Raw genomic sequence first — 22889 nt, 5'->3', positions numbered from 1 at the left:
CAGGCTCCTGGAGGCAGAAAATGGCAGGGTGCTTTGTGAGGCTCCTCACAATTTCCCAACATCTCCCATTTCCTATTTATCTAATGGCCATAGTATCAGGAATGCAGGGTGCTTTGTGAGACAGGGAGTCTGACAAGACAGGACAAACCTTTGGGGTTACTCCTATCACATCTTGCTCAACCTCTCAGTAGAGAAAGAGACTGACAAGATAGACACACTATTCAGGTCAAGCCCTGCCAGGCGCTACCACATCTTCACAGTTTCCCGACAGGCTCAAACCCAGGTTCCTATGCTTGGTATCATGTGTGCTCAAGCTCTTCTTTTCATTGTGTTTTATTCACATACTGTATCCTCCCCCCTAAGAAAGAACATACCCTCAGAAAGGAGGCCTGCTGTCACTCACACCACCTTCTGAACATCCACACACCCGTGTTTGTGACTCCTGATGACTCTGAACTGGGCCCCTTCTATGCCTGCTTTTTTTTTTAGGGGGGTTGCCATAGTCAAATTGCTGGGTTCCAATCCAATCTCTCTACCCACTGCCACCCCAAAACTACTGTTAACAGCCACACAGGCCTCAGTTTCCTCATCTGTGAAAGGGGACAGCAAGGCAGTTCAAGGTGCCCCCACCCAGTCCCCGAGAAGCAGGGTTATGGTGTTATGGTGTCGGGGGAGGCTCTGGGGCTGTGGTGACTTTCTCTCAGTCTCTTTGAGTGAAACAGTTGGCTTGAGAGTGTGAAATCATGCAAGACCTCAGCTCTGAGGGAAAATTAAAAAAAGGAAAATAAGGAGAAGACAAATATTAAGGGGTCAGGAGAGCATGTAGTTTATCCCCAGCATCACATTAAAAGAAGATGAGGAGAAGGTGGAGGAGGAGGAGCAGGAGGAAGAGGAGGAGAAAGAAGAGGAAGAGGGGAGTTAAAAGCAGTAAGAAGATACTCCAGGACTACCACCATAACCAGCATGGATAGACTGGACAACACCAGTGTTTGAAAGGACACAGAGAAGTCAGGGCCTACGTACACTGTCAAGGGAGTGAAAAAAGGAACAGTTAGGGGAAAACAGTGTGTGTGTGTGGGGGGTGTTACTTCCTGAAAAATTAAACATGGAGGCACTGCAGAAAAAGCTCTCTCCAGTTACTGTGTGCAACCGAGATTCAAGCCCTGGCACCACATAGGATATGTCACGGCACTGCAAAAAATTCCAGTGCTGTGGTGTCTCTCCCCACCCCTCTGTGTCTCTATCTGAATGAGAAGTGGTGTCCAAGCGGTGCAGTCACACATGCCAAGGCTCTCTCTGCTCCCAGAAATGGAGATACTCAGTTACTCCGTGGCAGGGTGTCCACCTTAGCCAGTTGAGAATGTCCCTACAAAGACAGCACTCCTCACCTCCAAATGCGCAACTGTGGAAGCCTGGATGGGAGTTTGCCTGTGGAGTAGGTGTCACTCGGCCATAAAGTGGAGCTCAGGCTCTTGCAGGCTGAACACAGCACTCTGGGAAGGATCTAGACCCCACAGTCCTGCCTGCTGTGTGAGCACACTGATGTTTACCAGGATTTCAGAAGCTCTATGTAGACTCACAGTGTGTCTGATGTCCCCAGGGACCAGTGTATGTGGGTGGGTGGGGGGTTTAGTTGGTTGCAGACACTGAAGGACATGGGGTTTCTTTTAGGGGGTAACAAAATGTTTCAGAATGATGCAGTGGTGGTGTTTGCACAACCTGCAAATGTATCCAGAAGTGTCTATTACCACAGGCGAGCACCTGGGATCAAGCACCAGGACACCACATGGAAGAGCCTATGGTGGGAGGTGTAGCGGGAACCTCATGAGCAGTGGAGCAGGGCTGCAGGTCTTTCCTCCTCCTCTCTGCCTCTCTCTTTCTCTAGAGAAAAGCAAAATTATTGGGAGCAGTGGAATCATGCAGGTACAAAGCCCCAGCAAAAAGCCTGGTGGGAAAAAAAAACAAAAAAACCCCAAAAAACTCTGCCCATCACAATCAGCCCTTGCTGGCTCCATAAGCTTACACCTTTGACTCCAAAGGAGCAGGAAGGGGGTGTCCAGGTGTGGCGGAGCAGGCTGCTCCCTGTGCAAATAACCTATCTGGAGTACAGACTGTTCTCTGGAAACAGCATACAGTGTGTGCCCTGTGCCACACTCCACTCAAGCTCCATGTGCACCCTTTGGCAAGTGTCTCCCTTCAGCATCTGAAGTAGGGAAACTTTGGGAAGCCCCTCAATCCTCTAAGCCCATCTATTTCATGGCCATGGAGGAAGGAGGCCTCTATAGCAGGAGTCTGACCAAGCTGCCAGGTGGGCCTTGCCTGGCTGCTGATGGGGGGCCTTGAGTGTCCCCCATCCCCCACACCCAGGAGCCTACCTCAGTTGTCCTAAGTGGACAGGACACTGGGGTTAGGGGCAGTGGGTCAGGTCACATGGGCTCTCCTGGCCCTCCTGAAAGCTATTCTAGACCTGGGTCTGTCCTCACAGTGAGAGGGGCAGGGAGAAACCCCCTCCAGCAAAGACCAAGTGCTGTAATGCACCCCAGGGAGAGACCCAGGGCCTGAGTCATGCACACATCACACATGTGTCTCTTCTCCTATGCAGATGCTGGGAGGGGGCAGCGTGGGCTTGGCTGCTCCTTCCTGTCCCTGAGACCTGAGTGAGCCTGGCAAATGAATGAATGAGTGAATGAACAAATGCATCTCAGAGCCAGGGCTGAGCCCCTCAGATCCCCACTCCTGAGTGGATGAGGTTCTCCATGGGTGGTCCTGCACTGGGGTCTGCTCAGATGAGTCTAGGGATCTTGGCTAGGGGGGTGGGAAGTCCAGGCCTCTCCTCTTTCTGCCCTGCCAGCACCATGACCTGCCCCACCTGACCTGGTCCATCACCCTGTCCATCCTCCAAGGAGCACAGGCACAGGGCCACCTCCCCGCCTGTCTCAGGGGCACTTTCCTCTGGGCTCTCAAGTTACATTCCATTCACAAAAAGGCTTCTGAAGATGTGAGCACAGAGAAGGGGGACTGGAGGTGGGGAAGATGTGATCAGAGTGAGGGAGAGGGTTCAGGAAACCAGGCACACAGCCCCCTTGGCCGCCCACTCTCACACATGCCTGGTGCCCAGTTGGGGAACCTTCCATCTGCCATGTGGGTTCAGCCTCCAGGCTGTCTGCCTGCTCTGCCAGGGGGTAAAGGCAGAGCCAGGGAGGCGAAGAAGGTCCAGGCTGGAGGGCCCATGTGCCGCCTGTTAACTTCTCTTCTAAGGCTGCCCGGGACAGCTGGACAGGTTGTTCACTGTGCAAGGATTGCTGGCTCCACCCTGCCAGCATGTATCCAGCTGGGGCAGTTCTTCCTCACTTACACAACGATATTCTGTGGACTAGTGGCTCCAGCTCCCATGTGCCAAACACCACTAAGATGCCAGAAATAGGACTTTGTTAAGTGTGACCCTCACTACTCCCTCACTCTGAGATTCTCTATGGCTCTCACTGACCTACAGAAGAATGCTGATAATAACACAGGACCAGGGCAGGTTTCACATGGTAGATTATGTGCCTTACTGTGCATGAGCCCTGGGCTTGATCCCTAGCACTGTGGCACTCAGGGGGAGCTCTGTGGATGGTAGAGCAATGCTATAGCATCTCTTTTCTCTGTCTTTAAAAAAACAACAAAACAAGGAAATAAGAAAAAAGCAGGAACTGGGAGAGAGCAGAATGGTTATGCAAAAAGACTTTTATGTCTGAGGTTCCAAGGTCCCAGGTTCAGTCCCCAGCACCACCATAAGCCAGAGCTGAGCAGAGCTCTGGGGGGTGTGGGAGAGGAAGTGAGGGAAGTGGCTCAGCAATAGCACTGCACATGTGCAATGCCTGGGGCTCATCCCCCTTGGGTCCATGGAGAATATTGACAACAGCAGCATTAACAGTTTTCACTTTTTCTGACCCTTTGCTCTGTGCCCATACCATGCTAGGGACCATGCTCACCATCATACATGCACTCTGAGCCCAATATGGCTATAAAAGCTACCCCAAACACACAGGGAACAATTTAGAATGTCTTTGACTGTTATGGCAGCCACAGGATGGGAGCCAAGGTTATCTTCCCATTTTGCAGGAGAGGGACTTGGGGCCCAGATAGGGGAATAGGGGAAGCTGATAGCCTGAGTCAGAGTCAGGCAGGATTCAAACTCAGGCCTCTGGCTACCCATGAGGCAGGTCTCCAGGATAGCTCACAGCCACCCACCTGGGCCTCGTGTATCTTTGTGCCCATTTTATCCAAATGGTACACTGAGGTCAGAGGGAGGAGCCACCTAGGGGCCAGGGAAGAGTGACTACACTGAGTGTACTACCCATGCACATAGTAGGTGTTAAATAAATGCCCACTGAGGAAAGGCTCCTGCATGCCCTGCCCTCTCCCTGAAGCTTTGCCAAAGGTCACAGGTCAGGGTCTTTGAATCCTGAAGTCCAGCCAGACACTGAGCCTGGTTGGGGTTCCTCACCAGCTCCCTGGATCCCCGGTTTCCTGGTGCAGGTGAGACTGACCTGAAGAGAGCCTTGTGCTCAATGTGCTGCCTGCCATTCTCTGGTAGCAGCTCTAAGAATCACCCCACCAACCCCCAGCACCCCTTAACCCACTGAGCTCTGTTCTGCTCACAGTAGGGCTTAGAAGGAATGGCATCTAAAACAACAACAGTAAGAAACAGCATCATGCTCTCTCTAATATTGCCATCCAGGGAGAAGGTTGTCCATGCTTCAGTTTTCCCTCCTACAAAATGGGGTGAACATCTTGTTCTTGCTTGGTGGCATGTCTCAAACCACTTACTCTTTGTCACCAGTAAGGAGAGTGCTAGCACATAGTAGGTGCATGTGTAGCAACCCCCCCTTCCCCTCTCCCCTCATCCTCACAAGGAGTAAGTGGACCAGGGCCCAGACACCCCGGCGGCAGTGGCTTCAACAAAACGGGGTGGGGGAGCTGGGAGGGGTGTCCGCTTTCACACTCGATCCTTATCCATGAGGCCCCACAAGGCTTATCCCTGTTCTGCACACTCACAGCTGCCCCCCCCCCCCCACATCTCTTACTATCATAAATACTTGCAATGGGAAGAAAAAAAATCTCCCCCAGACTTGACGTCAACACAAACAGCCCTAATTGGTCCCGGAGCCTAATAATTCTCGGATTGTCTTGACCATGTATATCTAGGAAATTCACAGCAGCAAAGGTGAAGGGCGTTTTCATTGGTGAATTGAAGTGGAGGCTTTGTCTCCCTCCGGGAGCTGGCTCCTGCCCTCAGCCTGGGGGCACCGTGTGTGTGTGTGTGTGTGTGTGTGTGTGTGTGTGTGTGTGTCCTGACTTATCACTTTCTTCTGGGAAGCAGAAAATGCATGAATATTTAATTATCCCACTGCCAAAAGGGAAGTGCCGGGAGCTCAGTGGATAAAGCGCTGGGTTTTGCTGCTCCAAGACCAAGGCAGGATCATATCTGGCCCTTCAGAGGCCCCGTCCTCAGCCTGCTTGGCACAGGGACCACAGACTCTCCTGTCCTCACACACTCCTCTGGCTTTGGTGCTGCGGGTTTTAAAGTTCTTCTGGGTGCCTTGGCATATCTCAATTTGCTAGCAGTAAAAACAGGAGAAGAAGGAGTGCAGGGAGGAGGTGAAGGGAGGTAAGGTCCTGGTTGCCCAACTTTGGCCAGAGACTTGCTGGCCCAGAGGGAAGGGGGTGGGTGGGTGGGGGCAGTGGCAGCAGAGGCCAGCACATTCCCAAAGAAACACTCTGTAGTTTCCAGCCTATAAGAGGAGAAAGAGGATTTCCTCTCTGAGCAGCTTCTGGGGGGACTCTAGGGAGGGCCCCCAGTAATGGCAGCTCTCTGGTGGCCAGCAGGAGGGTGGGGACAGTGGTTCGAGATGGGGCAGGGCGGGGCAGGGTGGGGAGGGGTAGGCAGGAAGCAGGAGCCAGGAGTCTGGCAGGACCAAATTTGGAGAAGCTCAGGGGCAAGGAGCTCAGCCCAGGCGAGAACTGGATGCTCTGCAGAAGCAACACTGTCCTCCTGCCCGGCCCTTGGGGTCAGATACCTCTGCTTCTTGTCGTATGCTTTACATTGGCTTGTTCTAGCCCTCCCCCTCCAAGAGAATTGGATGAGTCCTGTTAATTTCGCGGGCCTGCTGGGCCCCGCCCCGAAGAAACCCAGAGAGAGGGTTCCCGAGTGACAGGGTTCCTGAGTTCCGGAGTTCGAGAGTGCCAGAGTTTCAGAGGGCTCTCAAGTACGAGAGTTCCAGAGTGCCAGAGTTCCTGAGTTTCTGAGTTCGAGAGTAAGGGAGAGGGTTCCTGAGTTCCAGAGTAAGAGAGAGTGCTTGTGCCGCCGCAAAGAGACAGCCGAGTTCTGTTTGGTGATTAGTTTGTCTTAGTTTGTGAATCGTTGTTCCTGAATAAAGAAATACAGCTGCCCTGCCCAGCCGTTGTCTCCGCGTCTCTGTTCACCACCGTGAAGCTAGCCCGGCCAGCTGGAGCCTAAAAATTTTAACAACAGCTTCTCAACTGGGTAAATTGAGGCACCTGTGCTTCTGCACAGCAGAACACATTTCCAAGAGAGCTATCCAAGAAGGACTGGCTGCAGCCCCCTCTTGCTGGGCATCTACTGTGTGGCACAGATTTCTAGCACCTTCCTCAGCCCACCCTATAGGTGAGGGGCCATTTGGTCCATTAGACTGATATGGAAACCAAGGCTCAGAGGGCTGAGTGATCTGGCCAGACCCCCAGACAGAGCCGCCGGTCCCTTCAGGCAGTAACTTAAAAAAAAACATTTATTTATTTAGCCTTCAGGGTTATTGCTGAGGCTTGGTGTCTGCACTATGAATCCACTGCTCCTGGAGCATATTTTCCCCTTTTGTTGCCCTTATTGTTTATCATTGTTGTTGTTATTGCTGTTGTTGTTGTTGGATAGGACAGAGAGAAATCCAGAGAGGAGGGGAAGACAGAGAGGAGGAGAGAAAGATAGACACCTGCAGACGTGAAGTGACCCCCCCTGTGGGTGGGGAGCCGGGGGCTCAAACCGGAATCCTTATGTCAGTCCTTGCGCTTCATGCCATGTGCACTTAACCCTCTGCACTACTGCCTGCCCCCCCCACACACTTTTACTTATTTATTATTGGATAGAGACAGAAATTGAGGAGAAAGGGAAGGGAGAGAGGGAGAGAGACAGAGAGACACCCACAGCTCTGCTTCACCATTTGTGAAGCTCTCCCCCTGCCGGTGGAGACTGAGGGCTTGAACCTGGGTCCTTGTGCACTGTAATGTGAGCACTTAACTGGGTGTGTCACCACCTGGTCCCCAGGCAACATCTTTAAGTCATTCATTTCTCAACAACAGCAGGAACAGGACCATAGAGGCATGTTCCACAGAAGCTGTGGACACTGGCAAATGAGGAAATGAAACATTTTATTTATTTGTCTTTTAAATGAAACCTTTTACTACCCCCCCACCCTGAATCATTAAGACAATTGCCTCATACTCATTTTATTGGGTCAAGTCTCTGTGTGGACAACTGATAGAAAGTTGACATACTCAGGGCCAATGAGTAGCTCACTTGGATAGTGCACCATTAAAAATATTTATTTATTTATTTATTTATTTATTTATTTATTTTGCCATGTACATGGTCCAGGCTTGAGCCTGGCTCCCACTGTATTGGGAGAAGTTTTGGTGCTGCAATCTCTTTGACTCTCTCTCTCTCTTCCCCCCATCTCTCCCTCTCTCCATCTCTGCATATATCTTAAAAAAGAAATAAAAGGAAAGAAAGAAAATGTTGACATACTGCATTTGTATATAGTCCTTCTTTCAAGTTGATGAACCCATAGTGAAAGTACGGACATAATTTAAAAAAAAAAAAAAACCAGTCACAATGTCCACAGGACTGTCTGGCTTCCCTTGTGTGGTGCACAACCTAAATAACAGAACAAGGCGACCCTGAGAGCCTGATGAGTCAGAAGCTTTGAGCTGTCCTTCCAGAGCCTGGGAGCCACCTACTTCATCCCAGGTTTCAGTTGGCTGTGAGCTGGCCCCACCCCAGCTTCAAACCATTGGTGACAGGATCCTAGATGAGTGGGAAAGGAAGCATGGAGGATGGTATGCAGCTCCCCTCACTCACTCCCCCCACACCCCCAGCTGGCACAGGGCCAGGCAGAGTGAAGGGTGTGTGGCTGAGAGCCTGCTGCCCCTCCCCTCACCCCATATCAGCAGTCCTGCTGTGTTGAGTGAGCCTGGGGCAGTGGCTGGTGGGGGGGCTACAGCCTGCAACCCCACCCACCAGGCCTGGGAGCCAGTTCCCACAGGCCTGGGACACAATGGAGAATCTCTTGTAACTAGGGACAAGAGATTTGTTTGGTCCTGGGTCTGGAGGACATCCCAGGGTCTCCAGAGGCTGGAGAGAGAAGCCCTGACAAGCTCTCTGGCCTCTTGCCTGTCCAGGGCCGCCTGCCCAGGGTGGAGCCCACCTGGTGACTCCTTCCTTCCAGCTGCTGGCTCCGGGCTTCCGGTCACACCTTTCCTGCAGCCCCTCTTCTCTTCCTACCCCACCCCATCCCATCCCACCCCACCCCACCCCACCCCACCCCACCCCACCCCACCCCACCCCACCCTCCTCACTGGGCTGGTTGCTCCTGCTTCTGCCTGCTATCCTCCCCACCCCCCCCACCCCCATACAGCTTTCAAGGGACTTCCCTTAGCATGGAGGCTGGCAGCCTCACCCCCCAAGGAGGTTAATAGCATGGGAGGTGGTGGTGGGGGTAGCCGACTTGTGCTCCTACCCCTTTTTTAAGGTCTGGGAACAAGGAGGCACAGGCACACTGGCACACTTCTCAGATGGGGAAATCGAAGCCCTGAGATTGGTGGGCATGGCAGAGTCACAATTAACATGGATGGGGTGAAGGTTGGGGTCTGGGAGGATCCTCCTCCAAATAGAGAATGTCTAGCCACCTTGCCACACTGCCTTGCTAGGACACTGGGTTGGTGAGGAGCCCATACCCAGCCAGTATCACCCCCACCTGATCATACTGCAATGTTCACACCTGGTGGAGGTGCATGGGCAGTGCTGGAATATTTCCCTCCCCACCCTGCCAACTATGAGTTCCAGAAACATCTAACAAAACACCTGGGATCAGCAAGAAGAGTCAGATTTGGTCAAATATTCATTCTTACAGGGAGACCAGGGTGAGTGTGTATGTGTGTTTTTGTCCATCCACCTGTCCCTGATGGACAGACATCTTCTCAGCCTGACTGTCAAGAGTGAAAGGAGGCCAGAGGTGGAGGAGCAGAGAGAATGGGGCAGGCACCACTGCCAATCCCAGAGATGGGGATAGGAGTTATTAAAGCAAGGGGATAGAAAGGGTGGCTCCCCAGGGACCCCAGAGGCTGGTGGTGTATCTTGTTCCCTACTGCCTCCCACCCTCGAGTGAAGCCTTATCAGTGGGAATTTCTGTACTGCAGAAAAGGAAGAAGTCCTGGCCTGGGAGTGGGGGAGCTGGGTCTCAGCTCAGTCCAGGGCTGACACATCACCACTCTGACCCTCAGTTTCCTCAAAAGAAGCTCAGAAGCTTCACTCAGAAGCTGAGTGAGGCTGACAGACTTCCCACCTCCTAGGGTGGTTTTGAGGAGCAGATCAGCTCTCATGATGACATCAAAGTGCTTCTTGGTCTTCAAGTCTGTTATGGGGGGAAAAGAAAAGAAGAAGAAACAACAGAGAGGGAGAAGACAGAGAAAGAAAGAGAGAAAGGAAGGAAGGAAGGGAGGAAGGGAGGAAGGAAGGAAGGAAGGAAGGAAGGAAAGAAGGAAGGAAAGGCTGGTCATCTCCAAAGGTCAGTTTGAGGGTTAAGGGAAAGAATCTCCCATTTCCTCTGGGGCTTTGCCTCCCTTGGCCCCACTTCCTGTTCCAGACTTATAGCTCAGCCTGCCCTCCCCTGCTCAGGGTCACCTCTGAGAAGGGGCTGAGTTCACCTAGGTGCGACTGGCCTCCACTTAACAAGTTAACTAATTAATCAATCTAGTGACACTGGGGCCTCATTCACACATGGTCCCTCTGCTCCTGGGCTGAGCTTGTTGTTGTTATTGTTGTTTTTGTTTGGTTTGCTTTCATTCTGATAGAGGAGAGACTGAGCAGAACAAGGAAAGACAGCACAGCACTACTTCACTGTGCATGGAACTTCCCCTGGTGCCACGGTGCACCCATGAGGTACTTAGGGTAACCTCAGGGCCTTCACACATGGTAAAATGAACTCCCTCCTGGATGAGCTGTCTTCTGGCACGTCCACCTGTCTCTGAAAGCAGAAATGGAGGGCTGGCAAGACAGCTCGTTTGGGCAGTGCACTGCTTTACCATACGTGAGACTCAGGGTCAAGCCCAGCCTCCACCTCATTGAAGAAAGCTTTGGTGCTGTGGTGTCTTGCGTTCTCTCCACTCTGTCTCCAAAGAGGGGGAAAAAACAGAAATGGTCATCTTCCTGCAGGCCCAGAAGATAGTCTGCACCTCATTCCTGTGTGCACCTGTAGCCACCACTGACCACCTTCCAGATGCTGTGACTTTATGCTGTTCGAAGGCATGGGGAGTGTCTCTTCGTCCCCCCAAACTTCCCCCCTCCCGCCCGTCCCGAGCTCCTTAGCAGAGCTCCAAAGAAACAGTGCAGCACCACGGACACCTATTCACACCCTTCCTACGACATATGTCCAATCTCAATCTCCCTGCCCGGGGACTGCAGAGTTTGGGACACCTCTAAGATCCACCCAGATCTCAGGGAAGAACTTTGATTGGTTCTGTCAAGATCACATGCTCCCTCCTGCACCAATCACAGAGGCCAGGAGGATGGGAACATATGATTGGCCAGGACTAGGTCTTCCCGGTTGCCAAGGGGCAAGGGCAAACTTCTGTGGTTGGCAGCTGTCCCCAGATCCTGGGACTGGGCGCAAGCAGTCCATCCCCTTGCATCGGGGTGGGGGAGGGGGTGCACCAGAGGGTGGGGTGCGCAGAGCAAATCCAGGTCCCCGGATGTTCCAGCCAAGTGCAGGAGGGGGCAGGGTGAGCGCGAGCAGGTGGGTGGGGCCGGGTAGGGGCTGCAGCCGCCACCCCCTCCTGCCCCAGGCCCGGGGGTCGGAGACACCCCCGCGGGTCCCCGCGCGCCAGCCAGGCTGCCCCGGTGCCCGGCCTCGTCCTCGCCGCCAGAGCACACGTTGCAAACATCTGCCCCCGCGGCCGCCGGGGGTCGCCCCCTGGGGTTTCCTGCTGCTGACAGGAACCAGGCGGCCTTTTATTACCCGCCCGCACATCTGGGAACACTCTGGCGCAGTCTGGCCGGGCCAGGAGGCCGAGGCGCTGACTCCTGGCCAAGCTAATGGGGGCGGGGGGGGGGGCAGTGCGGTGGCGACAGCCGGGCCTGGGAGGCCCAGCCCCCCTCCCCGGCCGCGCCATGTGACCGCATCCTGGACGCAGGCCACAAGCGTTGTGTAACCAGCCTTGTCCAGGAGGGAGGGGGCCCCGCGCCCAGGGTGGGGTCCCACCAGTAGGCTGGGGCTGCCAAGGCCACAGAGGGGCCTTTGGGGTGGCTTCGGGACAGAGGTGGGGGACTGGGGCTTCTCTGACTAGGGACAGGGTGTGCTCATTCTCCCTTTCTTTCTGCACTCATTCCTTCTCTATTGCCCCTTTTCTTTACTACTTTCTGGTCCTTTCATTCTTTTTCTTTCTTTCTTTCTTTCTTTCTTCCTTTTTTCCCCAGAGCACTGCTCAGCTCTGGTTTTTGAACTTGGGACTTTGGAGCCTCAGGCACGAGAGTCTGTTTGCATAACCGTTATGCTATGTATCTAACCCCTTTCTTTTCCTTTCTTTCCTTCTTTCTCCTCTTTTTTCCTTTCTTTTTTTTCCTTCCTTTTTCTCCCTTATTTTATTTTATTTTATTTTATTTTATTTTATTTTATTTTATTTTATACCAGAGCAATGCTCAGCTCTGCCTTATGGTGGTGCTGGGATTGAGTCTGGGACCTCAGAGTCTCAGGCATGGTCTTCTGCAGGACCATTGTCCTGTCTCCTCAGCCATTCTTTTCTTCTCCTTCTGTCTTTCTCTTTCCTTCCTTTTTTCTTTTCCCCATTCCTTTCTCCCTTCTTACTTTCTCTTTCTCTCTTTTCCTTCTGTCTTTAATTTCTTTCATTCTTTCCTCTCTCTCTCTCCCTTCCTTTCTTTTCTTCCTTCTTCTCTTTTTTTGCCTCTCGTCCCTCCCTCCTCTTTCCCTTTCCTCTTCTCCCCCTTACATCCCCAGTGTCTTCATCTGAGGAGCACATCCCTGAGTGCCCCTTAGAAACTGGGCAGGGGATAGGAGCCTGAACGAGTGACACTTTTGTATAGAACTAGCCTTTTTGGAGGTCGGGTGGTAGCGCAGCGGGTTAAGTGCACGTGGCGCAAAGCACAAGGACTGGCATAAGGATCCAGATTCAGCCCCCCCCCACCTGCAGGGGAGTCACTTCACAAGCAGTGAAGCAGGTCTGCAGGTGTCTATCTTTCTCTCCCCCTCTCTGTCTTCCCCTTCTCTCTCCATTTCTCTCTGTCCTATCCAACAACAAACAACATCAACAACAACAACAATAATAACCACAACAAGGCTACAACAACAAGGGCAACAAAATAGGAAAAGAAAAAATGGCCTCGAGGAGCCGTGGATTCATGGTGCAGGCACTGAGCCCCAGCAATTACCCTGGAGGCAAAAAACAAACAAACAAACAAACAAACAAAAACTAGCCTTTTTGCTTCTAAAGATTATCAGATGGGGATCTGGTCTCTTGCCTGCCTCCTGCATTAAGCCAGGCCTGGCCCTTCCCAAGGGCCTTTCAGGATCCAGAACCTCCCACAGCCCTGACTGCTGTCCAGGGCTTTCCTGAGCTCCTGGAGCTCTGGCACAGTATCCTGTGACCTCAAGGTTCAGGGGGTTGGGGGGACTTCCTAAACCTTGATGGAGATGGAGATTGGATTCTGGTGTCGGGCTAGAGGGGTTGCTACTATAGCCACAAGCCCATAAGCCCTGGTGCATCCCTGCCCAATCCATCCACCCATCTGTCTGTATATGTGTCAGCTCTTCTACAAATGAGCAATTTCACTAGGTTTGGTTAGGAGGGCATGGGGAGTAGTCTTGGGGTAGTGAGGGGCAGAGGATACCAGTTCCTGATTGCCTCAGCCTAGAGCAGCTGAGAAACACTCCCAAGTGGACAAAGAACGTCTCCCATATTCTCAAAGTGGCATATTCATTTGTTTCACAAATCCTTTTGTGGTCTAAGGGGTTAAGGCATAAGCCAGGTGTCTGAAAAATAATAGCATCTCATCTCCCTTATTTTAGCAGAATAATAGGAATAAATGAACTGCAAATGCAGAGAATTACAAGGGAGTGTCTACAGAACAAGTAGATAAGACCCTGGCCCCCATGAATCCAAGAACCACGAGCTTCAGAGGGGACCCCAGGCTGGGCAACAGAAAGTCCGTGTGTGTGTGTGTGTGTGTGTGTGTGTGTATGTAATTCTAGGCATCAGAAGCACATGCAAAAGCTCTGAGGCAGGAACAGTGAGGTGAGTTCTCTGATCTGAAAGGAAGCCTGGAGGCTTGGAAGAGAGAGTGACGATCTTAGGTTGAAGGGTCTGCCTACCACTGAAGGTATCTCATTGGTCTTGGAGTCATGGGGAGCCCTTGCATGGGCTTTAGATGGCCCTCAGTTTCAGAAGACCCTGTGTGGGTGGCAGGTGAGCATGAAGGAGGCAGAGAGCAGAGTCTGAGGGGAGCAGTTTTAGCTGTTGAGGCAGAGGCAGTGGTATAGCACAGGTTCATCTTGGAGGAGGCTCCACCCTCATATAAGCCTGGTCAGCAAGGGGAAGGATTAAACATGTGTCTGCAATGCTGAGTAAAACAGAAGACGGGCGGAATAGGGGCAGCTCTGTGAAGGGTTAGTTTCAGGAAGCAGCTAGTTAGTCCTGGAATAATCATGAGGATTTCCTGGAAGAGGAGGAGAGCCAGGAGAAAGCAGGTGGGGCAGAGGAGGACAGTGTTCCAGGCAGTAGGAATGATCTGTGCAAAGAGGGAGTGGGTACCTGGAGGACAGAAAAGGTCCAGGGTTCCTAGGTGCAAGGAGGAGGGTGCCTGAACCTCTAACCTCTAAACCTAGCTCTAACCTTAAACATGGTGATGAATTCATGAGTAACTTGGTTTTTAAAAATAATAATTTGGGCTGGGGAGACAGCATAGTGGTTATGCAAAAAGACTATCAAGCCTGAGGCTCCAAAGGTCCCAGGTTCAATCCCAGCACCACATGAGAGCATCATGCAAAGGGGGAAACTTCATGAATGGTGGAGTGGTGCTGTGATGTCTCTCCTGATCTATGTCTTGCCCTCTTTCTGGAACAAAACAAACAAAAAAATCCTTTGGGAGCAGTGAGTTGTGCAGGCATGAAGTCCCAGCAAAAAACCCTGGTGGCAAAATTAACTCTCCCCCCCACCCCCATCTCTCCAACACACACACACACACACACACACACACACACACACACACACACACACACACACACACACACACACCCTGAATCCTGTAGAACAATACAGACCTCCCTGCCAGGAGGCAGGGCTGTAGCAGGGGGTGGCGTGGCTCTGTGGTCATAAAAGCAGTGTTTGCAGACAGGAGAGGTACTGGAAGGGAGCACAGATTAGGGGAACGATGTTTATGAGGCTCCACGTTGTCACCCCATAACTACAACATGAATGGGCCCATTGAACCCCATTAGCTGGTCTCTTTTTTGGGTCCTGCCCCAAGGAGTCAGCTCTACAGACCCCATTCTGAACACATCATCTGTCTCCACATTTATAGCCCCCAAGGGGCTGTGAAGCAGACCCACTGTGTGCTGGGGTCACTTAATCTAGAAGTTCAGCATATGGGCTCCTGTGTGTGTTACCACCAGGTCTTTCACTGAGGCTTCTTGCCTGTACAGTTCCTTTGCTCTCAGGAGACTCTACTGTTTTAGATAGAGGGTGAGAGACACAGAGAGAGAGAGAAAAACAAGAGAGGAGAGATACCACAGCACCCCTCCATTGTTCATGAAGCTTCCCCTATGTATGTTGCTCTCATGTGGTGTTGGGGACTTGAACTCAGGTCCTCTCTACCAGTTAAACCATCTTGAGTATATGGGCTGTTAATTAGGTATCTCTTTCTTTCCATTTGCTTTGTCTTTATCTCTTTCTTTCTCCCTCTCCACCTATCCCTCCTCCTCTCTGTTTCTGTCTCCTTGCCTCTCACTCTCCATCCTTTTCTTACTGACCCCAGTCTGCCTCGCTCCTTTACATCTCCTTTCTTCCTTCCCTCCCTCTCTCCTTTCCTCCCCCTTGTGTCTGTCTTTCTCCCTTCCCTCTTTTCTCTTTTCATTTCTCTTTCCTTGACTCTATCTCACTCCTTCTGCCTCTCTTCCTGTCCTCTACTTCTTTCTGTGGTTCCTCATTTCTTTCTCTGTCTCTCTCTGCTCCCCCAGCCCCAGCCCCAGCCCCAGCCCCAGCCCCAGCCCCAGCCCCAGCCCCAGCCCCAGCCCCAGCCCCAGCCCCAGCCCCAGTCCCAGGGTTTTTTTTTTTTTTTTTTTTTTTTTTTTAGTGTCTATTGCAGAAACAAGGTTGCTTGTCTTGGAGAGGGCTCTCAGCCCCAGGAGTCTATTTAAGGCTCAGTGATTCCCATACAGATAATGTTTGAAACCACATCTCTATACTGGCTTCTTCAGCAACTCAAGAGGGAATCTGGGGACTGGATCTTCCCTGGGTGGGGGCATCCTGAGCATAATCCTGATCTCCCCACATCACCACACCTCCAGATGCCAGTAGCAACCCTGTCTCACTCCCCAGCCACAACAAAAACACCTTGGACAATGCTAAGGAGTCACCCTTACCTCCATCCCCCCAGAGCAGGAAGGACACTGGCCATTCACATCAACATCCATTCTGCCCTCTGCTGCATTCTGCCACTCCTGGGCAGGGCTTGTATTGGTAATGAGATGCCCAGGGGAAGATCTGCCTAACTGCCCTCAGCACACCCCCCACCCCTGCATTAATTCTGGGATGGCCTCCTCACTTGGCTGTCAGCTGCTTGAGGCCTGAGTTTCCTGCAGGGTTCCAGCAGCACTCAGGGGCATTATATGAAAGAGGGGCTAGTGGGAAGAACTCTACAAAGAGACTGAGTGCAGATAACTGTTGGGGTGCCTTGCCAGGTGGGGGGAAGTAGATGGAGCAGGGGAAAATCATGCTTCCATGAGCTTTGATCCTGAGGAGCAGTAGACTGGGTGGCTCTCACGTTTTCCCTCCCTCCCTCCTCCTCCTCCTCCTCCTCCTTCTTCTTTCTTCTCCTTCTCCCTCTCCCTCTCCTCTCCTTCTCCTTCTCCTTCTCCTTCTCCTTCTTCTCCTCCTCCTCTCTCTCTGTCTCTCTCTCTCTCTCTCCCTCCCTCCCTCCCTCCTTCCCTCCTTCCCTCTCTCTTTCTGGACTTGTGGACTCTTTCACCACTTGTGAAGCTTCTCTCCTGTAGCTAGGGACTGGGGACTTGAACCTTGGTCCCTGTGCTCTCAACTGGGTGCACTACATTTTCAGCTTAAGTGTATGATATAAAGAAAACTTTCAACTTTGCTTTTTTTGCATGTGATGTCCATCTGTCCACACTCTGTCAGAAAGACTTGATTGGGGGTTTGGGGGGTCAGGAGGTGGCTCACTGGTGAAGGGCACACACATTACCATACATGAAGACCTGGGTTCAAGTCCCTGACCACCACAGGGGAACACCTGCAGGTGGGAAGCCGCACCACATGAGTGGTAGAGCAGCGCTGTGGTATCTCTTCTCTCTGTTTCTCTCACTATTTGAAAAAGAAGAAAAAAGAGAGGAGAATTCTAGGAACTATCAAGTTCTGCAGGCACTGAATCCCAGTGATGTCTCTGGTGACAAAAATAAAGTGAAATAATATCAATAAAATAAACAATAAATAAAAAGTTAGTGAACTTGCTGCATGGGCAGTACAGGGAGGCACCAGATGTGGGGCTGAACCATCTGAGCAGTGACACGCCTGAGGCCTTGATGACATCACCAGCTTGTTTAATGTGACCCTGTAACCATTCACTACGGATGTCCTGACTCACACCGAGACATGAGTTGCTCTCCAGTTCTGGAGCCAGGAGCCCTAAAGAAAGATCATTGGCAGGGCTGCACAACCTGGGGTGCCAGGGGAGAAAGCTTCTCTCTCCCTTTTTAGTACTTTTTTTTTCTCTTATTCTCTCTCTCTTGCTCTCTCTTTCTTTTTTTGCTTCCTGAGTTATCACTGGGGCTCAGGGCTGACACTACAAATCTGCCACTCCTGGCGGCCATTTTTTCCCTCCATTTTATTCAACAAGACAGAGATAAAAGGGGGAGGAAAATCAAAAGGCAGAGAGACACCTGCAACACTTCTTCACTACTTGTGAAGCTTCCCCCCCTGCAGGTGAGGACTAAGAGCTTGAACCCAGGTCTTTGCACTTGGTGATGTGTGCGCTCAACCAAGTGCACCAGTGTCTGGCTCCCCTCCCTCTTTTCTGCTTCAGAGAGGCCACCCACAACCTGGGCTCCATCTCCTTCTCCTTCAAAGCCCATGGAACTGTGCTTCCCGTCTCTCTCTCCCTACTTCTTTTTTTTAAAATTTTTTAAAAATTTATTTAAGAAAGGAGACATTAACAAAACCGTAGGATAAGAGGGGTACAACTCCACACAATTCCCACCACCAGATCTCCATATCCCATCCCCTCCCCTGATAGCTTTCCCATTCTCTATCTCTCTGGGAGTATGGACCCAAGATCATTGTGGGATGCAGAAGGTGGAAGGTCTGGCTTCTGTAATTGCTTCCCTGCTGAACATGAGCATTGACTGGTCGGTCCATACTCCCAGCCTGTCTCTCTATTTCCCTAGTAAGTTGGGGCTCTGGGGAATTGGAGCTCCAGAACACACTGGTGGTGTCATCTGTCCAGGGAAGTCTGATTGGCATCATGCTAGCATCTGGAACCTGGTGGCTGAAAAGAGAGTTAACATACAAAGCCAAACAAATTGTTGAGCAATCATGGACCTAAAGGCTGGAATAGTGCAGATGAAGTGTTGGGGGGGTACTCACTGCAGACTATTGTGTACTTTTGCTTTCAGGTATATATTTTGCCCTAGTTTATGGATACATGTGAACATATGCTCTATCTCACAGGACCTGGTCTATATCTAGGTTTTGGGAACTTTGTTAGGAAGCAAACCACCTGGAATGGAATTAGAGAATCCTATGAAAGGAAAAGTCTCACCTAAGTAATGAAGCTGAAGGGTTGTCATTCCACCCCTGAAGTCTCTGGACACAGTCTGAAGTGAAGCATGCTGAAGTGGTACTCATTGTGTTGATTAGGTTGGGATCGGCAGATGCAATACTATTTGGTATGAATTGAGAGAAGCATACAGGAAAGTGCACCCCACCCTAAGGGGGAAATATAGGCTCTATAGTGGAAATAGGAGGTTTCTGCTATCTTAGGGTTCAAGAAGACAATAGATAGTTATTGTTATAATCACATTATTTGATAATTGGGTTAACTTTGAAAAATCCCTTTGTTAGGAATTGCTGTATAATACATAATACGCAGCATCTTGTATATAGCTGTGCCACCGGTTGCTTCTGTTCTCCCTGGTCTAGGCTTTGGAGAGAGTCAACATATCAAAGACTCAACCTATGTATTAAAAAAGACTCATTCTGTGCTTTAAAAAGTTTGAGACATACAGTCAATTTTCTCCCTCTCATATTAATTAAATAGTGATTTATATGACTAAAAATTAATAGGAGTGTACATAAACACCATTCCCACCACCAAAAGACTGTGTCCCATCCCACTCACCCACCTCACCCCATCCCACCCCACCCCACCCCCCACCGCCCCGGGAAACCTAATATCCACCCTCACCCTCACCCTCACCCCAGGGTTTTTACTTTGGTGCCCTTCTCTCCCTAATTCTATGCTGCATCTTCACCCCTGGCCTCATCCAGCTCACTGTGGTCCTCTCTCATCTTGAGAGCCTGACCTGGATCATGCCCACACAGCTCCTTGGCCTGTCAGGTCTCCTGTGCCCAAACTGGGGTGAGGACTTCTGTAGAGGCCATCATTCTGCCCGGTGCCACAGTGACAGCCCTCACATTGAAGGTACCCTCTAACTTGCCAGGCACTGGGCTGCATGTGCTGACCCTCTCAAGGAGCTAGTTCCTTGGGGACTGGCAGAGGCAGGGCCAGGAGGGGAGGCTGTCAACCTCGCTGTGTTAGACCTAGAGCTAGAAGAGCTGTCAGAGTCAGTTGTGATCAGCATTGAGCACTCTGGCTAGAGAGAGGGATTTGAGGAGGACTGTGGTCTGGCAGGGGAGATAGCACCCACTGATAGGGAGAGCTTAGAATGCTGGTCCTGGAGTCCCTGGGGAGTCAAAGAAGGTTTATAAGGGGAGGAGTTCCAGGAAGGAGGGAGAGGAGGTGAGAAAGGCCATTCCCACAGGAACCCCTAGTCCTCACTCTGGTGGCCCTGGGACAACCCCCACCCCTCCTGGCACTTCCTCCCTACTATAGGCTGATAGCATTCTTAGCCACCCCACCCCTCCAGAAGTCTCTGTGGAAATCAGCAGGACCAGGCCCCTCTTTCCTGAATCCTGCACCCCTAGGCGGTAGAAGCAATGCATTGTAGTGCTGGCATCCAGGATTTCCTGCAGTGGCCCTGGGGCTGGGCTGGCCTTTGTAAAAAACCCTCCCCAGAGAGCCCCAGTGGCCTGGTCAGGGTCGGCCCCAGAGGCAGTGGGAATTGGGCTCAGTCAGCAAGGGGAAAGCTGGGAAGAGGACCCCGGCAGGAAGTGGTTGCTCCCTACTTAGCCACCTCCCTTGGGGTTTCCAGAGTCACCTCCCAGCATCCTCTACGGGGGTGGGCTCTCACCTCTGATCCCTGTTGGCCATAAGCTCCTCTGCTCTTTGCATCTAGCAAAAATGATCCGGAACCTGCTTCCCTCATCCCTTCCTCCTCTTGTTCCCTGGGGTCAGGGCACAACCTCTGCAGGAGAACTTGAGGGCTATATAAGGCCATCCTCCACACTCTCCCAGGATGGCTGGACTGTAACATTCTTGGCCTGAGACTAACTTTGGCTGAGGTAGGAATACACATCGGCTCACCTAGAATTAATTGTACATTGTACATGGGTCTGGTGTCTTCTCAGTGCCCAGCTGTTAAGAGGGGCTCAGGAAAGAGGCTTGGGGACACAGGCAGGCAGACAGACAGACAGCAGGGAGGGAGAAGACATCCTGCTGTCCCACCTCGGCATGACCTACCACCTCTCTCCAAGGCTCTGTGGCTCCAGGTCATGGGACCTAGGGACATGTCCATGGGGGCTCCACACTCAGCTCAGGCCATGTATTATAGAATGTTCTGTTATCAAACTTGCAAGACTGGCCCATGTCCCTGTGCCCCTGTTTCATGTCCTGCATGCCGATGGACATAGACATGGTGAGCTCCCAGCAAAGGCTTATGTGATGGGCATGAAGAAGGGTGTCAGGGGCTCTACCCAGGGCTCCATGCTGGCTCCGTGTCTCCATGACCCCTCTGGGCCTGTTTATACTGAGCCGGCCCTGGGACCTCTGGCCTGAGCTGCTTATGGGAGTCAGGACAGATGCTATGTTCCCTACAGAAAGCCCTAAGCCACCATACCTGTGTATCTGGACCATAGGATGTGAGATCTGGAGTACAGGCAACCCCTGTGAGCCAACTGGGAAGGAAGCCCTTCTCCAGGTGACCCTAACAGCCACAGGTCTCCTCTTTGTACTGGACCTGCTGGAAGGGGGACAGGGTGGCATGGGCTATACTATCTACTGCGAGGATCTCAGTCTCTTCCTGTGGGAAGCAGTGGGCACCTGGGTGACCAGAGACAGGAAATGGGAGCTGGTGCTGCCTGAACAGCGTATATGGCCCTTGTCCTGGGGAGTGGGTTCCATCATCACTGCCTAGACTTCACCAGGGGATGCACTCACCCAAGCTCATCCAGTCAGTTGGGTGGAACCGGGCTGGAAGCAGAGACCGTTGTCTTCACCTTTCTTAGTCAGTTCTGTGGATCTTCCCCTGGTGCTATGGTGTTCTCATATGATGTCAGGGTTCAAATCCAGGGCTTGTGCATGATACAGCATGTGTCCTACAGGATAAGTTATCTTTTAGTCCATACAACCTTTTGGAGGGTGGTACTGTGTTGTGATTTCTCTCCCTTTTTTTTTTTTTTTTTGTCTCCACTCTGTCTCTCTGAAATTTATGTGTTTAAATGTTTTTTTTTTTTTTTTTGGAGACAGGGTCTTGCACATGTGTTATCTCACTGCTCCTGTGCCAACTTTTTCATTCAAAATAGGCAGACAGACAGAAAGGCAGAGGTAGAGGAAAAGACACCACTGCACGAAAGCACTCCCACCATCATGGTACTCTGTGTGGTTCTGCTTCTCCAACCTGGGTTGTGTGCATAGCAAGGCAGACATCCCATCTGGTGAGCTATCACTCTGGCCTTCCCTATCTGAAAAAGAAAAAAAAAAAATCTCCCCGGAGCAGTGGAATCACACATGCTCAAATCCCCAGCTATGCCCGGTATCGCAGCATGTTAAGCACACATGGCAAGGACTGGCGTAAGTGTCCCGCCCAGTTCAAGTCCCCAGCTCCCCACGCAGGGGGTCCTTTTATAAGGGGTGAAGCAGGTCTGCAGGTGTCTATCTTTCTCTCCCTGTCTCTGTCTTCCCCTCCTCTGTCCTATCCAGCAACAATTACATCAATAACAACAATAATAACCACAACAATAATAAAGACGAGGGCAACAAAAAGGAAAATAAATAAGTTATATATATATATATATATATATATATATATATATATATATATGTATGTATTTCCAGTTGAAGTTCCCCCTGGAGGATGTTTGATGGGCAATCCAGGAGTACTTCTCAGAAGAGGTGGCATTCTCATTTCAGCCTCACTGTGTCTCCTGAGAACAAAACAGAGCTTTTGCAGGGTCATGTGGTACAGGGAGCAGAAGCAAGCAGAGATCCCAGGGTGGAAGGTGGGGAGACTGCTAGTGCTGGGTGCCTGTGTGGGAGCGACAAAGACCTGAAACCAGGCTTCCTGCCTCTGAGGAAATTCCAATTAGACTCGAGGTGAGATGTCCAGGCATGATAAGATGACTTAACAATGGCAGGGGAGAGTGAGCAGGGCTAGAGGGAGGCCTGCTTGGGCTGGGCCTGGAAGGAAGTCAGAAGAGCTGTGGCTGGGACCCTGACAACTAGAGCAGGCACCTAGGGTCCTGGAGGTGCCTTCCATAGCCACAGCTACCTAGTGGCAGGGAAGCCTCAGAGGTTGATTTGGGCCTGGGTCTCTCTTGTGGGACCCAAAATTAGGTGTGAACAAAGTGGTTCCTTCAGGAAATCCCAGGAGAATAATTTCCTGCCTGTTCCGGTGGCTGGAAGTAAGGCAGTCCGGGGCTCCTGTGTCCTGTCTTCCTCTCCAGTGGGAATCCGTGTCTGCAGCTCTGCTCTCTGGCCTCCACTTTAGGATCTTATGACCTGGAGGCTGCCCACACAGCCCCTTCCCCTCCTCTTGGACTCCATATACCTGCAGGGCCTACAAGTCAGCTTATTGCATTGTTTGGAACTCAGAGGGAGCCCCACCCCTTTAGGGGCTGCTGGTCACCTGACCTCAGGTCAGCATCAGGTCAGCCTTTCCCAGCTCAAATTCCAGGGCCCCAGTCAGGCTGAGTAACAGGATTAGGCTGCCACCCACAGGGTCTGGAGGAGACCCAGGAGGCCCCCCAGGTATAGGCCATAGGGT

General features: G+C 51.6%; 2 long non-coding RNA genes across 3 annotated transcripts in view; both read right to left on the bottom strand.

The window, feature by feature from the left end:
- Positions 1 to 22889, bottom strand: part of LOC132536738 (uncharacterized) — a 49034-nt gene that overhangs the window by 1326 nt on the left and 24819 nt on the right. Inside the window, exons 2-3 of one of the 2 annotated variants that reach the window (XR_009548242.1) lie at positions 21061 to 21222; positions 16757 to 16875 (exon numbers count right to left, since the gene is read on the bottom strand). This is a non-coding gene — a long non-coding RNA (uncharacterized LOC132536738). Of the gene's footprint in view, positions 1 to 16647; positions 16876 to 21060; positions 21223 to 22889 lie in introns of those variants that run through there. The other variant, XR_009548241.1, reaches the window with a different exon arrangement.
- LOC132536739 (uncharacterized) lies at positions 17290 to 21054 on the bottom strand. The gene is made up of 3 exons (XR_009548243.1): positions 20745 to 21054; positions 18329 to 18448; positions 17290 to 18055 (listed from the first exon to the last, which is right to left on the bottom strand). It is a non-coding gene; the product is annotated as an uncharacterized LOC132536739 (long non-coding RNA).

Source organism: Erinaceus europaeus, chromosome 2 (assembly GCF_950295315.1).
Source record: "Erinaceus europaeus chromosome 2, mEriEur2.1, whole genome shotgun sequence".
NCBI lineage: Eukaryota > Metazoa > Chordata > Mammalia > Eulipotyphla > Erinaceidae > Erinaceus > Erinaceus europaeus.
The sequence above is the reverse complement of the archived record's forward strand: the minus strand, read 5'-3'. Positions and strand labels throughout refer to the sequence as shown.